Source organism: Heterodontus francisci, unplaced genomic scaffold (assembly GCF_036365525.1).
Source record: "Heterodontus francisci isolate sHetFra1 unplaced genomic scaffold, sHetFra1.hap1 HAP1_SCAFFOLD_1588, whole genome shotgun sequence".
Lineage (NCBI taxonomy): Eukaryota > Metazoa > Chordata > Chondrichthyes > Heterodontiformes > Heterodontidae > Heterodontus > Heterodontus francisci.
The window spans coordinates 28347-41002 of NW_027142044.1; the positions used below are offsets into that span (position 1 = coordinate 28347).

Genomic DNA, 12656 nt, shown 5'->3' on the forward strand with positions numbered 1-12656 from the left:
ACATAGGGTCTAGTGAGAAGGAGGAACTGTATGAAATCAGTATTAGTAGGGAATGTTTGGGAAATTGATGGGATTGAAGGCCGATAAATCCCCAGGGCCTGATAATCTACATCCCAGAGTAATTAAGGAAGTGGCCCTTGAAATAGCAGATGCATTTCTGGTCTTTTTTCAAAATTCTATCGACTCTGGAACAGTTCCAATGGATTGGACGGTAGTTAATGTAACTCTGCTATTTAAAAAAAGAGGCTGAAAGAAAACAGCGAATTATATACCGGTTAGCCTGACATCAGTCATGGGGAAAATGCTGGAGTCCATTATAAAAGATGTAATAGCAGAGTGCAATAATAACTCGTCTCCACTCCTAGTATTTCTAAATCCCACACATTCACTATAATGTGAACAATTATTTCCTGTTGTGTCTCTCTCAGATTTGTAAACTTCACTGTATTGGAGTGAGGTGACATCTACTGGCGGGAAGCAAGAACTGCAATCAAGCAGCAGAAACTCCACAGTCTGTCAGGGTTAAAGAAACATTGCAATGTGAGGATACAGCGAAGTGGTTTGATTGGGTAGATGGAGACATGATTCCACTTGTGGTGGTGTCTGAAGCAAAGGCTAGAAATACAAAATTGTCATTAATAAAATAAATGAGGAATTCATGAAAAATGTAGTAACGTAGTGAATGGTTAGAATGTGGATAGAATAGAAAGTGAGATTGGATGGACAGAAGCAGTCTGAAAGGATGGCTGAAACAAAAGGTGAGTGCCCTGAAACATTAACTGTGTTTCTCACAGCACAGATGCTACCAGAGCTGCTGAACACTTCCAGCACTTTCTGTTTTTATTTCAGCATTTGCAGGATGTTGCTTTGATCTGAAAAAAAATGGATGATTGGCTGGGGGGTTCCAGTGAAATTCCACAGCAGCTAATAAAGCTTGACCTGTCAGTGGCTCGTTGGTCTAGGGGTATGATTCTCGCTTAGGGAGTATGGTTAATTAACATGCGAGAGATCCCGGGTTCAAATCCCAGACGAGCCCTGGTCTGCTGGCATCTTTAGATTAAGGTTATCTATTGGTTTCAGCCTTGCAGAAGGTGGAATTGACTTCCATACGGAGCTGGCTTGAGGACCAGACAACTGGATTCAAAGAGCTTGTCGACAAAATTGCAATTAACTAAATGTACAGATAGCCAAGTGGGAATATAAAGTTGTTGCTGTAATTGTGACCTGACTCCAAAAACAACAGGACTGGGTTCTGGACTGGAATGGAATGGAATTCTTCAGTGTTTCTGTTGTTTGGCTTGCATTGACTCATCGATTTTCTTGTTTTTCACTTTGTCGATGCCTTTGAATAATTGTGGATCCTTCTTCAGGGTGTCTCCTTTCACCAGGTAGTTCTGACCTCCGATGATGTTGATTGTAATCAGCTTCAATTCGCTGATAGTTTTGGAAGTGAGCAGATTTCCTTTGCTTGAGTCTACAACATGGAACTCAGTCTGACATGTGGACCCATGGGAGGATTTGAATGTCATCCCTGCGTTGGAGTTGCATCCATCCAATAAGAGACCGAGTAGAAGTGACAGTTCTGTCAGTCGAATATGAGACTTTTAATGGCAGGGTTGTGAGTTTGAGTGCCATTCTGTTTTTCCCTTTTTTAAGGCTTCATGAGCAGAGAGTACAGGGAGTGTTTGAAATGAGCAAGTCTCGCTTTGATTCAGGACTCTTACCTCTCAGCAGCATCTCACTATGAAAGATTGAATTTGATCTCATTTCATTCTCAGCTCGGGGTCTGTGCGGCTCAGTGGCACTTCTGGCTGTCTCCCGCTTCACAATCCATCAGTACTGAGAAAGCAATGGGGAATATTACTCACATGTTGTGTTCTTTAATTTTTTGGAAAACTTGAATGTATGTATTTTCTTCCAAAACAAGGACACCAAGCCACTGTTAATGTCGGGCTGAAATAGCTCAGTTGGGAGAGCGTTAGACTGAAGATCTAAAGGTCCCTGGTTTAATCCCGGGTTTCAGCAATTTCGCTTCCTTATGTGTCCCTTGCCTTGGTTCTGATTTTCCAGTTGCACAATTTACTTTGAGATTATTTACCAAGCACCAGTGGATTGAATTTGAGAAACAACACAGAATCATTTACAACATAGAAGGTGGTCATTTGGCCTATCACGTCCATGCTGGCTCTCCCCGGAGCAATCTAGTCAGTTCCACTCACCAGCTCGATCCCTTTCCTCCTGCAAGTTTCTTTCCTTCAAGTATCCATCCAATTTCCTTTTCAAATCATTGATTGTCTCTGCTTCCACCACACTCGTGGGCCAAGACATTACCACCCACAACATAAAAAATTCCACCTCATCAAGGATGGGAAATACTTACATCTTCTATATTTGCTTATTCTCTATTTCTATGAGAATAGACTGGCTGTCAACATGAAAGGAAACCCAAAAATCTTCGAGCAGCATGTAAATGATAAGTAGGTAGTAAGAGGTTGAGTCGGGCCTATTAGGGACAAAAAGGATAATATAAGCTTAGAGGTGCAGGGCAATGTTAATCTACTTAATGAGTACTTTGCATCAGTGATCACTAAGGAAGTGGAATTTGACAAAATATCAGTCGAAGTGAAGAGAGTCGAGTCAATGGAGAGGGTACAAATTCGGAGAGGGAGGTACTAAAAAGGCTGGCTGTGCTTAGGGAAGATAAATCACCTGGTCCGGATGGCTCACATCCCAGGTTGCGAAAGGAAATGCGGATGCAGATAACGGAAGGGCTTGCAATAATCTTCCAATCTTCCCTGGATACGGGGGAGGTGCCAGAGGATTAAACAGTGGCAAATGCGACACCCTTATTCAAGAAAGGGTGTAAGGACAGTCCGGGTAACTACAGGCTAGTTAGATTAACAGCAGCGGTGGGTAAGGTTTTAGAAAGAATAATCAGGGTAAAAAATCAACAGTCACTTGGAGAGGTTCGAGTTAATTAAGGAGAGTGAGCATGGATTTATAAATGGGAGTTCATGCTTGACTAATCTAACTGCATTTTTTGATGAACTAACAGAGCAGGTTGATGAAGGGAATGCAGTGGATGTTGTTTATATGGATTTTAAGGAAGCGTTTGACAAGGTACCACATAAAAGGGCAGTTAACAAAATTGAGGTTCGTGGTATAGGAGGGTCAGTGTCCAATTGGATAGAAAATTGGTTTAAGGACAGAAAACAGCGAGACTTATGAAATGGTTCTTTATCAGACTGGAGGATAGTCGACAGTGGTGTTCCCCAAGGGTCAGTGCTAGAACCACTGCTATTTTTGCTCAAGATAAATGACTTTGATCTTGGAATACAGAGTAGAATCTCAAAATATCCCGATGACAACAAACTTGGAGGAGTGGCAAACAGTGAGGATGATATGAACTGCCTGCAACAGGACAGTGACAGGCTGGCAGAATGGGCAGACAGGTGGCAGATGGAATTTAATAGTGACAAGTGTGAGGTGATGTATTTTGGCATAAGGAATAGGGAGAGGCAATATATACTTAATGGCACAGTTCTAAAGAGTGTACTGGAATAGAGGGACTTGGGGTTCATGTGCATCAATCTTTGAAGGTGGGAAGACATATTGCGAGAGTGGTTTGCAAAGCATATGGGATCTTGGGCTTTATAAATAGAGGCATTGAGTACAAAAGCAGGGAAGTTATGCTGAACCATTATAAAACTCTGGTTAGGCCCCAATTGGAGTGTTGCTTTCAGTTCTGCTCAGCAGACTTTAGAAAGAATGTGAGGGTCCTTGAGAGGACGCAGAGGCGATTTACCAGAATGGATCCAGGGATGGGGGATTTTAGTTACAAGGTTAGGTTGGAAAAGCTAGGATTATTCTGCCTATATCAAAGGAGATTGAGTGGAGAATTGATAGAGGTGTATAACACCTCTAGAGAACAGGCCATCCTGGACTGGGTATTGTGTAATGAGAAAGGATTAGTTAACAATCTTGTTGTGTGGGGTCCCTTGGGGAAGTGCGCCCATAATATGATAAACTTCTTCATTAAGATGGAGAGTGAGAGAGTTGATTCCGAGACTCGGGTCTTGAATCTAAACAAAGGAAACTATGAAGGTATGAGGCGGGAGTTGGCTATGTTAGATTGGGGAACGTTACTTAAAGGGTTGACAGTGGATAGGCAATGGCTAGAATTTAAAGAGCGCATGGATGAATTACAACAATTGTTCATTCCTGTCTGTGCAAAAGTAAAACAGGAATAGTGGCTCAACTGTGGCTTACAAAAGAAATTAAGGGAAGTATTAGATCCAAGGAGGAGAAATATAAAATGGCCAGAACAAGCAGCAAACCTGAAGATTGTGAGCAGTTTGGAATTTCGCAGAGGAGGACAAAGGGATTGATTAACAAGTGGAAATAAGCTTGCAGAGAACATCAAAATTGACTGTAAAAGCTTCTATAGATATGTGAAGAGAAAAAGAGTAGTGAAGACAAATGTGGGTCCCTTCCAGTCAGAAACGGGGGAATTTATAATGGGGAACAAAGAAATGACAGACCAATTAAATACATACTTTGGATCTGTCTTCACAAAGGAGGATACAAATTATCTCCCAGAAATGTTGGGGAACATAGGGTCTAGTGAGAAGGAGGAACTGTATGAAATCAGTATTAGTTGGGAATGTTTGGGAAATTGATGGGATTGAAGGCCGATAAATCCCCAGGGCCTGATAATCTACATCCCAGCGTACTTAAGGAAGTGGCCCTTGAAATAGCAGATGCATTTCTGGTCTTTTTTCAAAATTCTATAGACTCTGGAACAGTTCCAATGGATTGGATGGTAGTTAATGTAACTCCACTATTTAAAAAAAGAGGCAGAAAGAAAACAGCGAATTATATACCGGTTAGCCTGACATCAGTCGTGGGGAAAATGCTGGAGTCCATTATAAAAGATGTAATAGCAGAGTGCAATAATAACTCGTCTCCACTCCTAGTATTTCTAAATCCCACACATTCACTATAATGTGAACAATTATTTCCTGTTGTGTCTCTCTCAGATTTGTAAACTTCACTGTATTGGAGTGAGGTGACATCTACTGACGGGAAGCAAGAACTGCAATCAAGCAGCAGAAACTCCACAGTCTGTCAGGGTTAAAGAAACATTGCAATGTGAGGAGACAGCGAAGTGGTTTGATTGGGTAGATGGAGACATGATTCCACTTGTGGTGGTGTCTGAAGCAAAGGCCAGAAATACAAAATTGTCATTAATAAAAGAAATGAGGAATTCATGAAAAATGTAGTAACGTAGTGAATGGTTAGAATGTGGATAGAATAGAAAGTGAGATTGGATGGACAGAAGCAGTCTGAAAGGATGGCTGAAACAAAAGGTGAGTGCCCAGAAACGTTAACTGTGTTTCTCACAGCACAGATGCTGCCAGAGCTGCTGAACATTTCCAGCACTTTCTGTTTTTATTTCAGCATTTGCAGGATGTTACTTTGATCTGAAAAAAAATGGATGATTGGCTGGGGGGTTCCAGTGAAATTCCACAGCAGCTAATAAAGCCTGACCTGTCAGTGGCTCATTGGTCTAGGGGTATGATTCTCGCTTAGGGAGTATGGTTAATTAACATGCGAGGAATCCCGGGTTCAAGTCCCGGACGAGCCCTGGTCTGCTGGCATTTTTAGATTAAGGTTATCTATTGGTTGCAGGCTTGCAGAAGGTGGAATTGACTTCCATACGGAGCTGGCTTGAGGACCAGACAACTGGATTCAAAGAGCTTGTCGACAAATTTGCAATTAACTAAATGTACAGATAGCCAAGTGGGAATATAAAGTTGTTGCTGTAATTGTGACCTGACTCCAAAAACAACAGGACTGGGTTCTGGACTGGAATTCTTCAGTGTTTCTGTTGTTTGGCTTGCATTGACTCATCGATTTTCTTGTTTTTCACTTTGTCGATGTCTTTGAATAATTGTGGATCCTTCTTCAGGGTGTCTTCTTTCACCAGGTAGTTCTGACCTCTGATGATGTTGATTGTAATCAGCTTCAATTCGCTGATAGTTTTGGAAATGAGCAGATTTCCTTTGCTTGAGTCTAGAACATGGAACTCAGTCTGACATGTGGACCCATGGGAGGATTTGAATGCCACCCCTGCGTTGGAGTTGCATCCATCCAATAAGAGACTGAGTAGAAGTGACAGTTCTGTCAGTCGAACATGAGACTTTTAATGACAGGGTTATGAGTTTGAGTGCCATTCTGTTTTTCCCTTTTTTAAGGCTTCATGAGCAGAGAGTACAGGGAGTGTTTGAAATGAGCAAGTCTCGCTTTGATTCAGGACTCTTACCTCTCAGCAGCATCTCACTATGAAAGATTGAATTTGATCTCATTTCATTCTCAGCTCGGGGTCTGTGCGGCTCAGTGGCACTTCTGGCTGTCTCCCGCTTCACAATCCATCAGTACTGAGAAAGCAATGGGGAATATTACTCACATGTTGTGTTCTTTAATTTTTTGAAAAACTTGAATGTATGTATTTTCTTCCAAAACAAGGACACCAAGCCACTGTTAATGTAGGGCTGAAAAACTCAGTTGGGAGAGCGTTAGACTGAAGATCTAAAGGTCCCTGATTCAATCCCGGGTTTCAGCAATTTTGCTTCCTTATGCGTCCCTTGCCTTGGTTCTGATTTTCTGGTTGCACAATTTACTTTGAGATTATTTCCCAAGCACCAGTGGATTGAATTTGAGAAACAACACAGAGTCATTTACAACATAGAAGGTGGTCGTTTGGCCTATCACGTCCATGCTGGCTCTCCCCGGAGCAATCTAGTCAGTTCTACTCACCAGCTCGATCCCTTTCCTCCTGCAAGTTTCTTTCTTTCAAGTATCCATCCAATTTCCTTTTCAAATCATTGATTGTCTCTGCTTCCACCACACTCGTGGGCCAAGTCATTACTAACCACAGCATAAAAAATTCCACCTCATCAAGGATGGGAAATACTTACATCTTCTATATTTGCTTATTCTCTATTTCTATGAGAATAGACTGGCTGTCAACATGAAAGGAAACCCAAAAATCTTCGAGCAGCATGTAAATGATAAGTGGGTAGTAAGAGGTTGAGTCGGGCCTATTAGGGACAAAAAGGATAATATAAGCTTAGAGGTGCAGGGCAATGTTAATCTACTTAATGAGTACTTTGCATCAGTGATCACTAAGGAAGTGGAATTTGACAAAATATCAGTCGAAGTGAAGAGAGTAGAGACAATGGAGAGAGTACAAATTAGGAGAGGGAGGTACTAAAAAGGCTGGCTGTGCTCAGGGAAGATAAATCACCTGGTCCGGATGGCTCACATCCCATGTTGCGAAAGGAAATGCGGATGCAGATAACGGAAGGGCTTGCTATAATCTTCCAATCTTCCCTGGATACGGGGGAGGTGCCAGAGGATTAAACAGTGGCAAATGCGACACCCTTATTCAAGAAAGGGTGTAAGGACAGTCCGGGTAACTACAGGCTAGTTAGATTAACAGCAGCGGTGGGTAAGGTTTTAGAAAGAATAATCAGGGTAAAAAATCAACAGTCACTTGGAGAGGTTCGAGTTAATTAAGGAGAGTGAGCATGGATTTATAAATGGGAGTTCATGCTTGACTAATCTAACTGCATTTTTTGATGAACTAACAGAGCAGGTTGATGAAGGGAATGCAGTGGATGTTGTTTATATGGATTTTAAGGAAGCGTTTGACAAGGTACCACATAAAAGGGCGGTTAACAAAATTGAGGTTCGTGGTATAGGAGGGTCAGTGTCCAATTGGATAGAAAATTGGTTTAAGGACAGAAAACAGCGAGTCTTATTAAATGGTTCTTTGTCAGACTGGAGGATAGTCGACAGTGGTGTTCCCCAAGGGTCAGTGCTAGAACCACTGCTTTTTTTGCTAAAGGTAATTGACTTGGATCTTGGAATACAGAGTAGAATCTCAAAATATGCCAATGACACCAAACTTGGAGGAGTGGCAAACAGCGAAGATGATATGAACTGCCTGCAACAGGACAGTGATAGGCTAGCAGAATGGGCAGACAGGTGGCAGATGGAATTTAATAGTGACAAGTGTGAGGTGATGTATTTTGGCATAAGGAATAGGGAGAGGCAATATATACTTAATGGCACAGTTCTAAAGAGTGTACTGGAATAGAGGGACTTGGGGTTCATGTGCATCAATCTTTGAAGGTGGGAAGACATATTGCGAGAGTGGTTTGCAAAGCATATGGGATCTTGGGCTTTATAAATAGAGGCATTGAGTACAAAAGCAGGGAAGTTATGCTGAACCATTATAAAACTCTGGTTAGGCCCCAATTGGAGTGTTGCTTTCAGTTCTGCTCAGCAGACTTTAGAAAGAATGTGAGGGTCCTTGAGAGGACGCAGAGGCGATTTACCAGAATGGATCCAGGGATGGGGGATTTTAGTTACAAGGTTAGGTTGGAAAAGCTAGGATTATTCTGCCTATATCAAAGGAGATTGAGTGGAGAATTGATAGAGGTGTATAACACCTCTAGAGAACAGGCCATCCTGGACTGGGTATTGTGTAATGAGAAAGGATTAGTTAACAATCTTGTTGTGTGGGGTCCCTTGGGGAAGTGCGCCCATAATATGATAAACTTCTTCATTAAGATGGAGAGTGAGAGAGTTGATTCCGAGACTCGGGTCTTGAATCTAAACAAAGGAAACTATGAAGGTATGAGGCGGGAGTTGGCTATGTTAGATTGGGGAACGTTACTTAAAGGGTTGACAGTGGATAGGCAATGGCTAGAATTTAAAGAGCGCATGGATGAATTACAACAATTGTACATTCCTGTCTGTGCAAAAGTAAAACAGGAATAGTGGCTCAACTGTGGCTTACAAAAGAAATTAAGGGAAGTATTAGATCCAAGGAGGAGAAATATAAAATGGCCAGAACAAGCAGCAAACCTGAAGATTGTGAGCAGTTTGGAATTTAGCAGAGGAGGACAAAGGGATTGATTAACAAGTGGAAATAAGCTTGCAGAGAACATCAAAATTGACTGTAAAAGCTTCTACAGATATGTGTAGAGAAAAAGATTAGTGAAGACAAATGTGGGCCCCTTACAGTCAGAAACGGGGGAATTTATAATGGGGAACAAAGAAATGGCAGACCAATTAAATACATACTTCGGATCTGTCTTCACAAAGGAGGATACAAATTATCTCCCAGAAATGTTGAGGAACATAGGGTCTAGTGAGAAGGAGGAACTGTATGAAATCAGTATTAGTAGGGAATGTTTGGGAAATTGATGGGATTGAAGGCCGATAAATCCCCAGGGCCTGATAATCTACATCCCAGAGTAATTAAGGAAGTGGCCCTTGAAATAGCAGATGCATTTCCGGTCTTTTTTCAAAATTCTATCGACTCTGGAACAGTTCCAATGGATTGGACGGTAGTTAATGTAACTCCGCTATTTAAAAAAAGAGGCAGAAAGAAAACAGCGAATTATATACCGGTTAGCCTGACATCAGTCGTGGGGAAAATGCTGGAGTCCATTATAAAAGATGTAATAGCAGAGTGCAATAATAACTCGTCTCCACTCCTAGTATTTCTAAATCCCACACATTCACTATAATGTGAACAATTATTTCCTGTTGTGTCTCTCTCAGATTTGTAAACTTCACTGTATTGGAGTGAGGTGACATCTACTGGCGGGAAGCAAGAACTGCAATCAAGCAGCAGAAACTCCACAGTCTGTCAGGGTTAAAGAAACATTGCAATGTGAGGATACAGCGAAGTGGTTTGATTGGGTAGATGGAGACATGATTCCACTTGTGGTGGTGTCTGAAGCAAAGGCTAGAAATACAAAATTGTCATTAATAAAAGAAATGAGGAATTCATGAAAAATGTAGTAACGTAGTGAATGGTTAGAATGTGGATAGAATAGAAAGTGAGATTGGATGGACAGAAGCAGTCTGAAAGGATGGCTGAAACAAAAGGTGAGTGCCCTGAAACATTAGCTGTGTTTCTCACAGCACAGATGCTGCCAGAGCTGCTGAACATTTCCAGCACTTTCTGTTTTTATTTCAGCATTTGCAGGATGTTGCTTTGATCTGAAAAAAAATGGATGATTGGCTGGGGGGTTCCAGTGAAATTCCACAGCAGCTAATAAAGCTTGACCTGTCAGTGGCTCGTTGGTCTAGGGGTATGATTCTCGCTTAGGGAGTATGGTTAATTAACATGCGAGAGATCCCGGGTTCAAATCCCGGACGAGCCCTGGTCTGCTGGCATCTTTAGATTAAGGTTATCTATTGGTTTCAGCCTTGCAGAAGGTGGAATTAACTTCCATACGGAGCTGGCTTGAGGACCAGACAACTGGATTCAAAGAGCTTGTCGACAAAATTGCAATTAACTAAATGTACAGATAGCCAAGTGGGAATATAAAGTTGTTGCTGTAATTGTGACCTGACTCCAAAAACATCTGGACTGGAATGGAATGGAATTCTTCAGTGTTTCTGTTGTTTGGCTTGCATTGACTCATCGATTTTCTTGTTTTTCACTTTGTCGATGCCTTTGAATAATTGTGGATCCTTCTTCAGGGTGTCTCCTTTCACCAGGTAGTTCTGACCTCCGATGATGTTGATTGTAATCAGCTTCAATTCGCTGATAGTTTTGGAAGTGAGCAGATTTCCTTTGCTTGAGTCTACAACATGGAACTCAGTCTGACATGTGGACCCATGGGAGGATTTGAATGTCATCCCTGCGTTGGTGTTGCATCCATCCAATAAGAGACCGAGTAGAAGTGACAGTTCTGTCAGTCGAATATGAGACTTTTAATGGCAGGGTTGTGAGTTTGAGTGCCATTCTGTTTTTCCCTTTTTTAAGGCTTCATGAGCAGAGAGTACAGGGAGTGTTTGAAATGAGCAAGTCTCGCTTTGATTCAGGACTCTTACCTCTCAGCAGCATCTCACTATGAAAGATTGAATTTGATCTCATTTCATTCTCAGCTCGGGGTCTGTGCGGCTCAGTGGCACTTCTGGCTGTCTCCCGCTTCACAATCCATCAGTACTGAGAAAGCAATGGGGTATATTACTCACATGTTCTGTTCTTTAATTTTTTGGAAAACTTGAATGTATGTATTTTCTTCCAAAACAAGGACATCAAGCCACTGTTAATGTCGGGCTGAAATAGCTCAATTGGGAGAGCGTTAGACTGAAGATCTAAAGGTCCCTGGTTTAATCCCGGGTTTCAGCAATTTCGCTTCCTTATGTGTCCCTTGCCTTGGTTCTGATTTTCCAGTTGCACAATTTACTTTGAGATTATTTACCAAGCACCAGTGGATTGAATTTGAGAAACAACACAGAATCATTTACAACATAGAAGGTGGTCATTTGGCCTATCACGTCCATGCTGGCTCTCCCCGGAGCAATCTAGTCAGTTCCACTCACCAGCTCGATCCCTTTCCTCCTGCAAGTTTCTTTCCTTCAAGTATCCATCCAATTTCCTTTTCAAATCATTGATTGTCTCTGCTTCCACCACACTCGTGGGCCAAGACATTACCACCCACAACATAAAAAATTCCACCTCATCAAGGATGGGAAATACTTACATCTTCTATATTTGCTTATTCTCTATTTCTATGAGAATAGACTGGCTGTCAACATGAAAGGAAACCCAAAAATCTTCGAGCAGCATGTAAATGATAAGTGGGTAGTAAGAGGTTGAGTCGGGCCTATTAGGGACAAAAAGGATAATATAAGCTTAGAGGTGCAGGGCAATGTTAATCTACTTAATGAGTACTTTGCATCAGTGATCACTAAGGAAGTGGAATTTGACAAAATATCAGTCGAAGTGAAGAGAGTAGAGGCAATGGAGAGAGTACAAATTAGGAGAGGGAGGTACTAAAAAGTCTGGCTGTGCTTAGGGAAGATAAATCACCTGGTCCGGATGGCTCACATCCCAGGTTGCGAAAGGAAATGCGGATGCAGATAACGGAAGGGCTTGCTATAATCTTCCAATCTTCCCTGGATACGGGGGAGGTGCCAGAGGATTAAACAGTGGCAAATGCGACACCCTTATTCAAGAAAGGGTGTAAGGACAGTCCGGGTAACTACAGGCTAGTTAGATTAACAGCAGCGGTGGGTAAGGTTTTAGAAAGAATAATCAGGGTAAAAAATCAACAGTCACTTGGAGAGGTTCGAGTTAATTAAGGAGAGTGAGCATGGATTTATAAAAGGGAGTTCATGCTTGATTAATCTAACTGCATTTTTTGATGAACTAACAGAGCAGGTTGATGAAGGGAATGCAGTGGATGTTGTTTATATGGATTTTAAGGAAGCGTTTGACAAGGTACCACATAAAAGGGCGGTTAACAAAATTGAGGTTCGTGGTATAGGAGGGTCAGTGTCCAATTGGATAGAAAATTGGTTTAAGGACAGAAAACAGCGAGTCTTATGAAATGGTTCTTTATCAGACTGGAGGATAGTCGACAGTGGTGTTCCCCAAGGGTCATTGCGAGAACCACTGCTTTTTTTGCTCAAGATAAATGACTTTGATCTTGGAATACAGAGTAGAATCTCAAAATATCCCGATGACAACAAACTTGGAGGAGTGGCAAACAGTGAGGATGATATGAACTGCCTGCAACAGGACAATGATCGGCTAGCAGAATGGGCAGACAGGTGGC

General features: G+C 41.8%; 3 non-coding genes across 3 annotated transcripts; all 3 read left to right on the plus strand.

The window, feature by feature from the left end:
* The first annotated feature begins 1952 nt into the window (after positions 1-1952).
* On the plus strand, positions 1953-2025 carry trnaf-gaa (transfer RNA phenylalanine (anticodon GAA)). The gene has a single exon. It is a non-coding gene; the product is annotated as a tRNA-Phe (tRNA).
* Positions 2026-10158: 8133 nt separating this feature from the next.
* Positions 10159-10247, plus strand: trnap-agg (transfer RNA proline (anticodon AGG)). Its single transcript is given in 2 exon segments — positions 10159-10194; positions 10212-10247. It is a non-coding gene; the product is annotated as a tRNA-Pro (tRNA).
* Positions 10248-11151: 904 nt separating this feature from the next.
* Positions 11152-11224, plus strand: trnaf-gaa (transfer RNA phenylalanine (anticodon GAA)). The gene has a single exon. It is a non-coding gene; the product is annotated as a tRNA-Phe (tRNA).
* The last annotated feature ends 1432 nt before the right edge of the window (positions 11225-12656 follow it).